At 39.8% G+C, this 11,174-nt stretch overlaps 1 long non-coding RNA gene across 1 annotated transcript; it reads left to right on the forward strand.

The window, feature by feature from the left end:
• Positions 1-2,053: 2,053 nt before the first annotated feature.
• Positions 2,054-2,882, forward strand: LOC116136238. Its single transcript, XR_004129000.1, has 2 exons — positions 2,054-2,186; positions 2,849-2,882. It is a non-coding gene; the product is annotated as an uncharacterized LOC116136238 (long non-coding RNA).
• The last annotated feature ends 8,292 nt before the right edge of the window (positions 2,883-11,174 follow it).

The raw sequence follows: 11,174 nt of genomic DNA on the forward strand, positions 1-11,174 counted from the left end.
GTTGCGTCATGTTTATCACATGGATAAGGTCGTGATGGGCTGCGCGAGAATATCTTTCTTGGGCACCTTGCAAATTCCCTCAGAGGTGTGGTCCCCCAAAGATTATCCCCATGCTGTAGATACCTTTGCGATCACAATGCTTCTTACCCAGTTCCTCTCGATTTTTCTCCCTTACGGAAGCAGAGCCATCAACATACTCTTTGAAATGCCCCTGCTTGATAAGGTCTTTGATTGCCTGCTTGAGAGCTCGACACTCATCAGTGTGATGCCTATTGTCCCGATGATAATGACAACACTTTTTACTGTTTCTGGCTGAAGGGGAATTTTTCATGGGCTCAGGTTCTCCTAGCAGACCGGCCTCTTCTGACTTGTCAAGAATGGCCGAGACAGATGCATTCAAAGGAGTATATTGACTCCTGTTGCAATCGCGATGAGGAACTAGAGCATAAGACTTCTTGGGCTCAAACTGTGGTTTATTTCCTTTCCGCTGATCGTCATTAGCCCTTTTATGGTCAGTCCTCCTATTTTCCCCCTAACCCGGTGTATTGACTGAAGTGCCAGGGTTGTGGCAGTGGAGCACCGCCATGGAGTTCTCAATACAAAGGTATTTCTCCGTAAGGCTGTAGAAGCGAGTGAGGGAAACATCATCCTCTGATTGCAGCTCTTTCCACAGATCTGTCTGTGGACGAACTCCCATGATGATGAGAGTCTTAACGGACTCTTTAGGAGTGTGAGCTACTTTATGAAGCTTCCTCTGGAATCTGTCGATGTAAGATTAGAAGGATTCATCCCTCTCTTGCCTTATGTTGCTAATGTAGCTTAAAGGTATTGAGAATTTTCTATTCGCTTGGAAATTTCTCAGGAATGTCAAGCTCATCTGATTCCACGAGCCGATTGATCTCGCCGAGAGCGACCAGAACCATCGCTTGCCATGTGAAGTTAGAGTTACTGCCAAGCAATGACATTTTGCCAAGTCAGAAACTTGGTGAAGTTCCATCAGGTCATTGAATTCGTATAGGTGATCCTGCAGATCGGTATTTCCATCGAATGCTCGCATATCGAGCATTCTGAATCTGGATGGGAGAGGGGCGGCTAACACAGCCAGAGTAAAGGGAGACGCCTCTGCAACCTGTCCTTGCTCATTTTGCTGAGCCTTTAACTGATCCAAGGCTCGCTGTAGTTCCTCAATCCGAGGCAGCGGGGCCATCTAAGGATTGCTTTCCCCAATGCAGGTGAGACCCTCACGGTTGAGGAAAGATCAAAGGTCGGATTCCTCCTCACTTCGACCAACAGTTCTGACCGCTCTTGATACGGGCTGGCTAGAGTCGTGCGATGGCGTTGAATGATTCGGGGAACCTTCTCGAACTCCGAGGTGGTGCGAACTGACCTGCAAATGGTGGGAACTTCCCGCGTGACGACGATCGAAGTCGTCAGTTCGGCAATAATGGGAATCTCCCTGCCTTGCACTATTATGGGAGTGCTCGCATGACGTGGCACTGGACAGCTCAGGCAGCGACATGTCATCGAGTCTGCGCGCCACGGGTATTCTACCCGGGGTGTGATTGGTGTTCATTGGTCCCTCGGAGCCTCTAAGCCCGCTGTTAGCCACATTTTTTCCCTTTTTTTGATGCGTTGCAATGCGCGCGGCACGGGCTATCGCCCTTTTCTGAACTTTCATATGACCTGCAGGTGTTTTTGGCGGTGGCACTGCCTCATTTGATTCGGGTGGCACGACCCGATTCATAATCTCACATAGAAGAGGGTTCACCCTGATCTCTTTGTTCCTGAGATTAACGAGGTTGATATCTACCAGTTTGATCCTTATGACTTGCCAGGTAAGTGAGTTTTATTCTTTCAACTTTTAACTTTAATTCTCTCTTTAATTTCTTCGATTCTGACTAGAATTGAATTGTCATGCAACGCTTTCAAAAACCAAGTCCGATGACCAGGTGTGGTACTTTTTCTGTGAACCGCATTATAAGTATGCCAACAGTAAACGTGCCCATCGAGCAACAGGGTGAGGGAACTGGAAAATAACCGGTCGAGGCTGTGACATGAAGGATAAAGGAAGGGTGATCGGTAAGAAAAGGACATTGGTTTTCTGCAGACATGGTAGTACTTCTAAGGAGATCAAGACTGATTGGGTTATGAATGAGTTCTATATCGAGGACAGCCCTTATTATGAGGTGTATTATTTTGTTCGATTCTTATTGCTTGTTCCTTCTTCTTTGTTTTGAATTTGGAAACATTTGGCTTGATGGGTTGTCCTCTTTTCTGATTTGGTGTTGAATTTATCTATAGTAAATCTTCTGTTAACTTTTGTTTAAATATGCTCTGTGATATTAGTGACAAGCTGCATAAATTTAGCTTCTGGGTTGTGTTTGACTTACTGGTAGAAGATTGAAGTGATTGGTAAATATGCTAGAAGCTTGATTTCGTTTGATTAGGCACTTCAATTAGATTTAATTATAATCTACAAATTTAATTTTGTAATCTGTTTTATGAGATTGTATAGGAACTCGTATGTATCTTAGTTATGTACTTGATTTTTTATTATTAGTGATATCCATGGAAATTATGTAAGAAATTGAGACCTTTCTTCTAAGTTCAAAATCGCTGTGCAGAACCATTACTAATGTGACAAGGAGAATATATTTTCCTTATGAATTATTTTATGAAAGAGTCTGTTGTTTTTGTTTCTCTTTAAAGTCTGGTAGGTAGTATAGAGGCAGTTCTGATCAAAATTTGCTATGTCTGGGAAATAATTGGTACTACAGGATTCTAGGCAATTACACATTACATTTTATTTATTTTAATTTTACCTTTATTTAATTTTTTGTTTTTGTAGAAGAATTTTGTTGTCTGTTACATAGAAAAAACAAGTCTAGTGTTTCAACACCCGATGATGGTCAACCGAGTCATAGTCTGTCTTCACATTATGAAAATCGTGTTACAGAAAATTCTTTTTCAGAGGTGAGATAAAACATGTCTTGTGGTCATGTTTCAATATCAAGTCGGAAACATATCCAGAATTAATACTTCTTTATTTATGGTTATTGGTTCAGGTTGAATCTCAGCAAACAATGAGTCAGCATTTGATTTCTGATTCTAGAAAGCATATTACAGAAAATTCATTTTTAAACGTGAGAAAAAGCATGCCTTATGCGTAGTCTTCGGTATCAGCTGTAGTCTTTGAAAAACATATTCACACAACTAATACTTTGTCTATGATACTTTTCTTCAGGTAGAATTTCCACCATTATCTGTCATGCAACGGAAACATAAACTCTAACGCTAGCTATTGAATATAATAATAACAAGTAGTAAAGCATAAATAAATAGCCAAAATTAAATGCAAAAATAAAGAATACCAGGAATTAACGAGGTTCGGTATTGAAACCTACGTCCTCGGGCGCTGCAAAAGAAAACTCCACTATCTCCAAAACATTACAAACTTTTGGGCAATACAGCAAATACCCAAAACAAAGGGGAGATACAACAAAACTTACAAACTAAAGGGTCCTTAAAGAAAGAACCCTAAACAAAAAAAGTATAATGGAATTAAATCTTGGGATACAAATAACATTGATTTAGGTCCGTATATATAGGCTCCAAAAGTTTCCCACTTTTCATTCCTTTTCAATGTGGGACAAACTAACTCATTTTTGCCTATTACATATAAGTCCCTAAACCTTTCTCCATTATCACTTCTACCCCATGTGATTTTGCTAAAAGCCATTTTTCAACAAATCTCCACCTTGGTGAATTAGCAAATCTTCAAAGTTTTGTATTCTTCTATCAAATTTTGCAACACCTTCAAAAGTACCAAAAGACACAGTCAAGCTCGCAGGATGTTGATTAAGTTCAAACAATAAATGAACTTGACCCTTGTCACTACTGAAGTCAACATGTCTGTAGGATTATCTTCTGTGCCAATCTTCTGGAAAATCATTTTCCCATTTTCAATATAATCCTACACATAAAACTAAACCAATATCTATAGTACATAAAATATACTGTAGAAACCATTTCACAACTTGCAAATGTCCTTTACCAGGATCATGCTTATGCCTGCTCACCATACTAACTGCTAGTGAAATATCAGGCCTTGTGTACCCATGACCTATCATACATTGATCAAATCGCTTATACCACTGTCTTGGTGACTGCTTCAAACTATATAGCGATTTCTTCAATCTGCAAACCCAATTTTTCTTTCCAGAAACCCTACAATCATCTGGCTAAGTCTTGTAGATTTCCTCTTCCAAACTATCATGTGAAAACGCGATTTTCACATACAATTGAACTAGTTCAAAATCAAACTGTGCCACCAAGGTTAGCAAAATTAGAATGGAAGAATATTTTACCACAGGAGAAAACACTTCACTGTAATCAAATCCTTCCATTTGAGCATATCCCTTTACTACCAACCTAACCTTGTGTCGAACATCTTCTCTATTAGGAAATCCCTTCTTCTTTACATACACCCATTTGCACCCAATCGTCTTCTAATGTAGGGATCACATTTCATCATTCATGGCCGGTTTCCATGATTCACAATTTGAACTCCTAACTACTTCTTTATAAGTAGTAGGAATATCATCACCTACGATTGGAAGTGCATAAGCCACCATATTAGCGAAACGAGCAGGCTTGCGAATTTCTCATCTTGGCCTATTGTATGTAATCAATTCCTGTTGCTGAGGAGATTCTTGGGGTAAAATCTCCTTTTCATCTATAGTATCCACATTAGTCACCTCAGAATCACTTTCTGTCTCGTGGACACTATCTGATTCAACTGTTGTTTCAAACTCCACCTGCTGCCGAGTATGCTCCACACACATATGCCACAGCTTCAGCATTTCTAAATCTGCATCCTCTGTACGACTGCAGCTGTCGTTCCAATAACTGTACTACCATTATAGTAATACAAGTTGTTTCTCCTTGTGCCTTTCATTACCACAAGAGCGCCCTGAAGAAACTTTTAGAATTCCATCTGCATATTCACTGTGAAGCCTTTAGATTCCAAGGCTCCCAAAGAGATGAGATTCTTTTTCAACTTCGGTACATACCGGCATCTGTCAGAGTTCTAGTCAAGCCATCATGAATCTTCAACCGAATTGAACCTATCCAGTTGTTTTACAAGCATCATCATTGCCCCTATAAACAACTCCATCGTTCTTCAAAATTAAAGAACCAGTCTGGTGAGGACACATATGATAGGTACTACCTGAATCCATAATCCACTCATTTGATCCAGAGGTGGATGGTAGGCTAACTAGACAGAAATCTGACTCATCCTCTTCACGCTCAACAACGCATGCATCAGAAGCAATTTTGCCCTCTTTCTTTTTCAACTTCGGACAATCTTTCTTCCAATGCCATTCTCACGACAAAAGGCACATTGATCCAACTGAGTTTCCCTTCGAACGAGATCTTCCTCTTCTCTCATTCATGTATGTGTTTTCCAGCGCCTTCCATAACTATTGGCAGAAGTCTCTTTCATGAATGGATATTTATGCTCTCTACAAAGACATGAGCGAATCATCCACACGCTTTTACATTCAACCTCACCCAGTCTTTCTCATAGACATGTTCTGTTCCTCTCCAGAACGATATTAGATCCCGCTGATACAAGCTATCCATTACCTCACTCTGCACAAGCCAAAATTATTTTGGCCATCAATTTTCAACATCAATTTTTGCATTTGAAACCGTTATCATCTTTATGGTGCGGATGATGGTGCCGCAGACGGTGATGCCTCGGAGATGATCCTCGGACAAGATGCATTATGCCTTACTCAATTAGCTTGGTAAACAAAGTTCCCAATAACCAAGCTCACAAATTATTATATTCAATAGCTAACCAACAAATCAACAATAAGCCCTAGGTAGTAGTAAGTGCTAAAATGATTAAATATGCACCAGGAAAATTCCCAGGAAACAATGGAGGGGTCACAAAGGCCACTTAAAACCAGTCTCCTTAGACTTATCGTCTTTTGACAAAATTTTCCTGACATGCATATAACCATACAAATAACTACTCACTGTCCTAAACCTAGGCTCTGATACCACTTGTTATGCAACGGAAATAAACTCAACGCTAGCTATTGAATATAATAATAACAAGTAGTAAAGCATATAAATAGCCAAAATAAATGCAAAAATAAAGAATACCAGGAATTAACGAGGTTCGGTATTGAAACCTACGCTCGGGCGCTGCAAAAGAAAACTCCACTATCTCCAAAACATTACAAACTTTTGGGCAATACAGCAAATACCCAAAACAAAGGGGAGATACAACAAAAATTACAAACTAAAGGGTCCTTAAAGAAAGAACCCTAAACAAAAAAAGTATAATGGAATTACATCTTGGGATACAAATAACATTGATTTAGGTCCGTATATATAGGCTCCAAAAGTTTCCCACTTTTCATTCCTTTTCAATGTGGGACAAACTAACTCATTTTGGCCTATTACATATAAGTCCCTAAACCTTTTCATTATCACTTCTACCCATGGGATTTTGCTAAAAGCCATTTTTCAACATTATCAAGTAACAATTTGTCTTCTGATTCACTAATTTTTCCAGAAACTTCTTCAGTGGTAAGGAAAACTACTCAATCTCAATTATACCTATGGGCATGAAAAACATGTTCAGACTACTAATTCTTGTTATCTATGATCCTTATTCGGTAGGACCTCAACTACTATCAAGTGACGAATTGGATCATTCATGAGAGTATTTACTCAACGGTGAGGAAAAATAACTTACATAGTTTTCATATCAAGTTATACATATGGATATGGTGCATGAAAACCATATTTAAATAACATTATTGTTTTTGTCATGATTCTTGCTTCAGATAAATCTGTTAGTGTTTATGAGCTGGAGATAACTAAGAAAGAAGAGAGCATAATCGAATGAAGAAAAGTGCCTGAATTTGTTTTGAGTTCAAAATGAGTTTACACTTCAACTAATAAAGCAGATTTTACACTTTACACAACCATGCAGACATAAAATAACTTGATTTAATCTGAATCTACTAATTATACCAACTAAGCAACAACTATGGAACACATCCCATATAATATGGGACACATATCAAGCATTACAAAATAAGTATAACTGCAGTGTTACAAATGGAACCCGGCAGATTGACTTTCAGTTTACCGCCAAAAACATATTTGAAACATCAGTTGAACTGCTAATTTCCAGCCAAGTATCAATCTTCAACACTCCTCTTGATGGTTGGCTGGAAACACAAGTCTGAATCTGAATTCTTCAAACTTGGCTTTGGAGACAGCCTTGGTCATGATGTCAGCCACTTGATGTTCACTCTTGCAATGCATGAGATTTACTTCACCATTTTGCTCAGCTTCTCTCACGACATGGAAATTAATTTTATATGTTTTATTCGTCCATGCTGCACAGGATTCTTGGCCATAGCTACTGCAGATGGTTGTCACACATGATAGCAGTAGCTTGTTCTGTTTCAGCTTCAAGTCATCAAGAATTTTCCTTAACCAAATGGCTTGATTCACAGCTACAGCAGCTGATATGTACTGCTTCAGCTGTGGATTGAGCCACGTTTCCTGTTTCCTAGAAAGCCAGCAGATAGAACCATGATTCAGGAAGAATGCAAAACCTAAAGTGCTCTTCATATCATCTGTTGAACCAGCCCAATCACTGTCTGAATAACCAATCAAACCAAAGTCCTGATCTCTTGAACCATACCCATAGTCAGTGCTTCCTCTTACATAACCTCAATACCCTTTTTGCTGTTTTGAAGTTAGTTCAGTGGATACTATGAATCTGGACAGTAGACTGGTTGCATACATTAAATCTGGCCTAGTTGTTGTTAAATACAGCAAACACCTATTAAACTCCTAACCTACTTCATCAACTTTCTCACCATCATATTCTGACAGCTTTAAATTTGGAACTAAAGGTAGATTTACTGGTTTGCAGTTTCTGCAGATTTCTTTAACACCACTTGCATATCTTCTTTGATTCACAAGATCCATCCACATGTTGATCAATCTCCCTTCCAAGGAAATAAGACATTCCACCCAAATCAGTCATTTCAAAACTCTTGCATGGATTTCGAATTCATCCACTTGAGTTTGTTGCTTCCAATAACTAGAAGATCATCTACTATAAGAAAAATCATCAAGTTATTTCACGTTCTAATGTAAAGGGTGTATTCATTTGGACTCCTAACAAAATCCAGATTCAGCAGGTAGTCATTAATCTGCTGTACAGGCCTTTAGAGCCTGTTTTAGGCCATACAAGGCCTTCCTCAACCTATACACCTTCCTCTTTGTCCTTAGATCACATATCCTTTAGGTGTTTGATGTAGATCTCCTCATTCAACCAGCCATTCAAGAAGGTAGATTTTACATCCAATTGGTGAACTTTCCAGGAGAATTGGGCAGCCACTACAAGCAGCAGCCTAATGGTGTCATGTTCGTGCAACAGGCAGCAAATGTCTCTAGGAAATCCACTCCATATTGCTGAGCAAATCCCTTAACTACAAGTCTGGCCTTATGCTTCAGAATTGACCCATCTGGATTCAGTTTTTTCTGAAAATCCACTTCACTTGGATAACTTTTTTGTTTTCTGGTCTATCCACCAGCTTCTAAGTTTGGTTTTTTTCAATCATGGCCAACTCCTTCTTCATGGCACTTCTCCAGGATTCTGATTGTGTAGCCTCTAAATAGCTTGTAGGTTCCATTTGAGCTACGTTGCACCTGTCATACACATCAGCAAGTGTTCTGGTTCCCTTGACAGCAACTTCTTCTTCTGATTCCTTCCTTGAGTCTTCATCAGTTTGTTCAAGTTGAACCTCACTCAGTTGAGGTTGAACATCTGCATCAGCTCTACCCTTTTCCCAGTTCCAGACTCCTCTTTCATCAACCTTAACATCCCTGGACACCACAACCTTTCTTGAGTCAAGAATATAGAGTCTGTAAGCCTTGGATTGGCTGTTGTAGCCAATGAAAATTCCTATCACAGCCTTATCCTCCAGTTTAGTCCTCTTAGCAGGTGGCACTAGGACATAGCAAAGGCTTCCAAAAATTTTCAGTTCATCCACTGTTGGTTTGATTCCAGTCCAAGCTTCAAAAGGTGTTTGGTTTTTTAAGGCTTTGGTGGGAATCCTATTAAGTAGGTAGACACTTGTGTTTGCTGCTTCTGCCCAAAATGGTTTGGGAAGATTTTTCTCAGCCATTAAGCACCTTGCCATTTCCATGATTGTCCTGTTTTTCCTTTCACAAACTCCATTCTGTTGTGGGGTGTATGGGCTACTGTATTCATGCCTTATTCCAGCTTCAGTGCAGATTTTTTCAAACTCTTGAGAGGTGTATTCAGAGCCATTATCACTTCTCAAGATTTTGATTGATTTTTCAGTCAAATTCTCTACTTCAAGTTTGAATTTTCTGAATGTTCCAGCCACCTCACTTTTCTGTTTTAGGAAGTAAATCCACCCCATCCTAGACCAATCATCTATGAACAATACAAAGTATTTGCTCCCATTAAGTGATAAGGTTTGCATAGGTCCACATACATCCGAGTGAACAAGCTGAAGTTTTTCAGAGGCTCTCCAAGCTTGGTTCACTGGGAATGGTTTCCTACTCATTTTGCCTAGTTGACACACTTTGTACACACCTCTTGGCTGCTCAACAATAGGCAGATTCTGGACTAAGTTTTTTGTCTGCATTTCAGTCAAGTTTCTATAGTGTACATGGCCTAATCTTTTGTGCCACATTTCAGTTTCATCCTCTCTAACATTGCATGCTGTGTTTGGAGCAACTTTCCACATTATTGGGAAGCTTTTCCCTACCATTTTCACTCTCAAAATCTCATTACCCTCACTATCTTGAATAATGCAGGATTGATTTTTAAAATGCAGTGCATAGTTCCTTTCCAGCATTTGTCCCACACTCAAAAGACTTTGACTTATATTGGGTGCATAAAGTACATTTGAGATTAGTTTTGTACCTTTTGGAGTTTGGATTGCTACATCTCCTTTGCCTCTTGCTTCCACACATTCTTCATTCCCAACTTTAATCATTGACCAATGAGAGTGATCCATGTTTACAAAGCAGCTCAAATCATGTGTCATGTGATGTGTGCACCCACTGTCAATAAGCCATGTATCATCACAGGTTTGGACCAGGTTGGATGAGGCAACAAACAACTGCTCTGTCTCCTGCACAGGCTGTTGTTCATCAGCTGTTTGAGCTTGCTGTTGGGGCTGCTCTCCCTTGTTTCTGCATACTTTTTCAATATGCCCAAACTATTTGCAAGCCCTACACTATATACCAGGTCTGAACCAGCATTTATACTCTACATGTCCCTTCTTTTTGCAGTGAGAACAAGCTAGAAAATTTCGCATCCCACCAGCTTTGTTCCATTGGTTGTTGGACCTTTCTTTTCCTCTCTTTTCTCCAGCAGGCTTTCTATAATTTCCTTGCATAGGTTTGCCCTTGTAGGTTGCCAGCATTGCTCCTTCATTTGCATCTTCAAGCCTTAGGAGCCTTCTTTGCTCTTGTGCCTGCAGAGCATAGACCAACTCAGTCATTGTGATCTGAGTCAAGTCCTTTGAGTCCTCCAAGGATGAGATCTTAGCTTCAAACCTTTCCGGCAGGCTCACCATCACCTTTTCCACAATCCTACTGTCTGGCATCTGCACTCCAAGTAGTCTGATTTTGTTGACAATGTTCATTAACCTATCAACATATTCTTTAACCTTCTCAGCCTCTTGCATCCTTAAAGTTTCGAACTCCCTTCTCAAATTCAAAACCTGCATGTTCCTTGTAATGTCACTTCCCATGAACTCTTCTCTCAACTTGTCCCATGATTCCTTAGCAGTTTCGCATGCCATAATCCTTGTAAAAACAAGGTCTGTGACTGCTGAGTGGATGTGGGACAGGGCTCTTGGAGCTCTTGATGCTTCCTCTTCATGCATTCGGATTTGATTAAGGGTAGGATTTGGTCCCAACTGAGGGGGTTGTCTCTCTTCCTCTACATACTGCCAGAGTCCTTGGCCCCTCAGGTAAGCCTTCATTTTAACTAACCAAATATGGTATTTTTCACCATTGAACACAGGAGGTAGAAGAGAAGCTGTTGGGGTAGTCATTTGCTCAAGAAGAAACATGTCTGATGCAAG

The sequence above is a fragment of the Pistacia vera genome, unplaced genomic scaffold, assembly GCF_008641045.1.
Source record: "Pistacia vera cultivar Batoury unplaced genomic scaffold, PisVer_v2 Contig31, whole genome shotgun sequence".
NCBI classification, from domain to species: domain Eukaryota; kingdom Viridiplantae; phylum Streptophyta; class Magnoliopsida; order Sapindales; family Anacardiaceae; genus Pistacia; species Pistacia vera.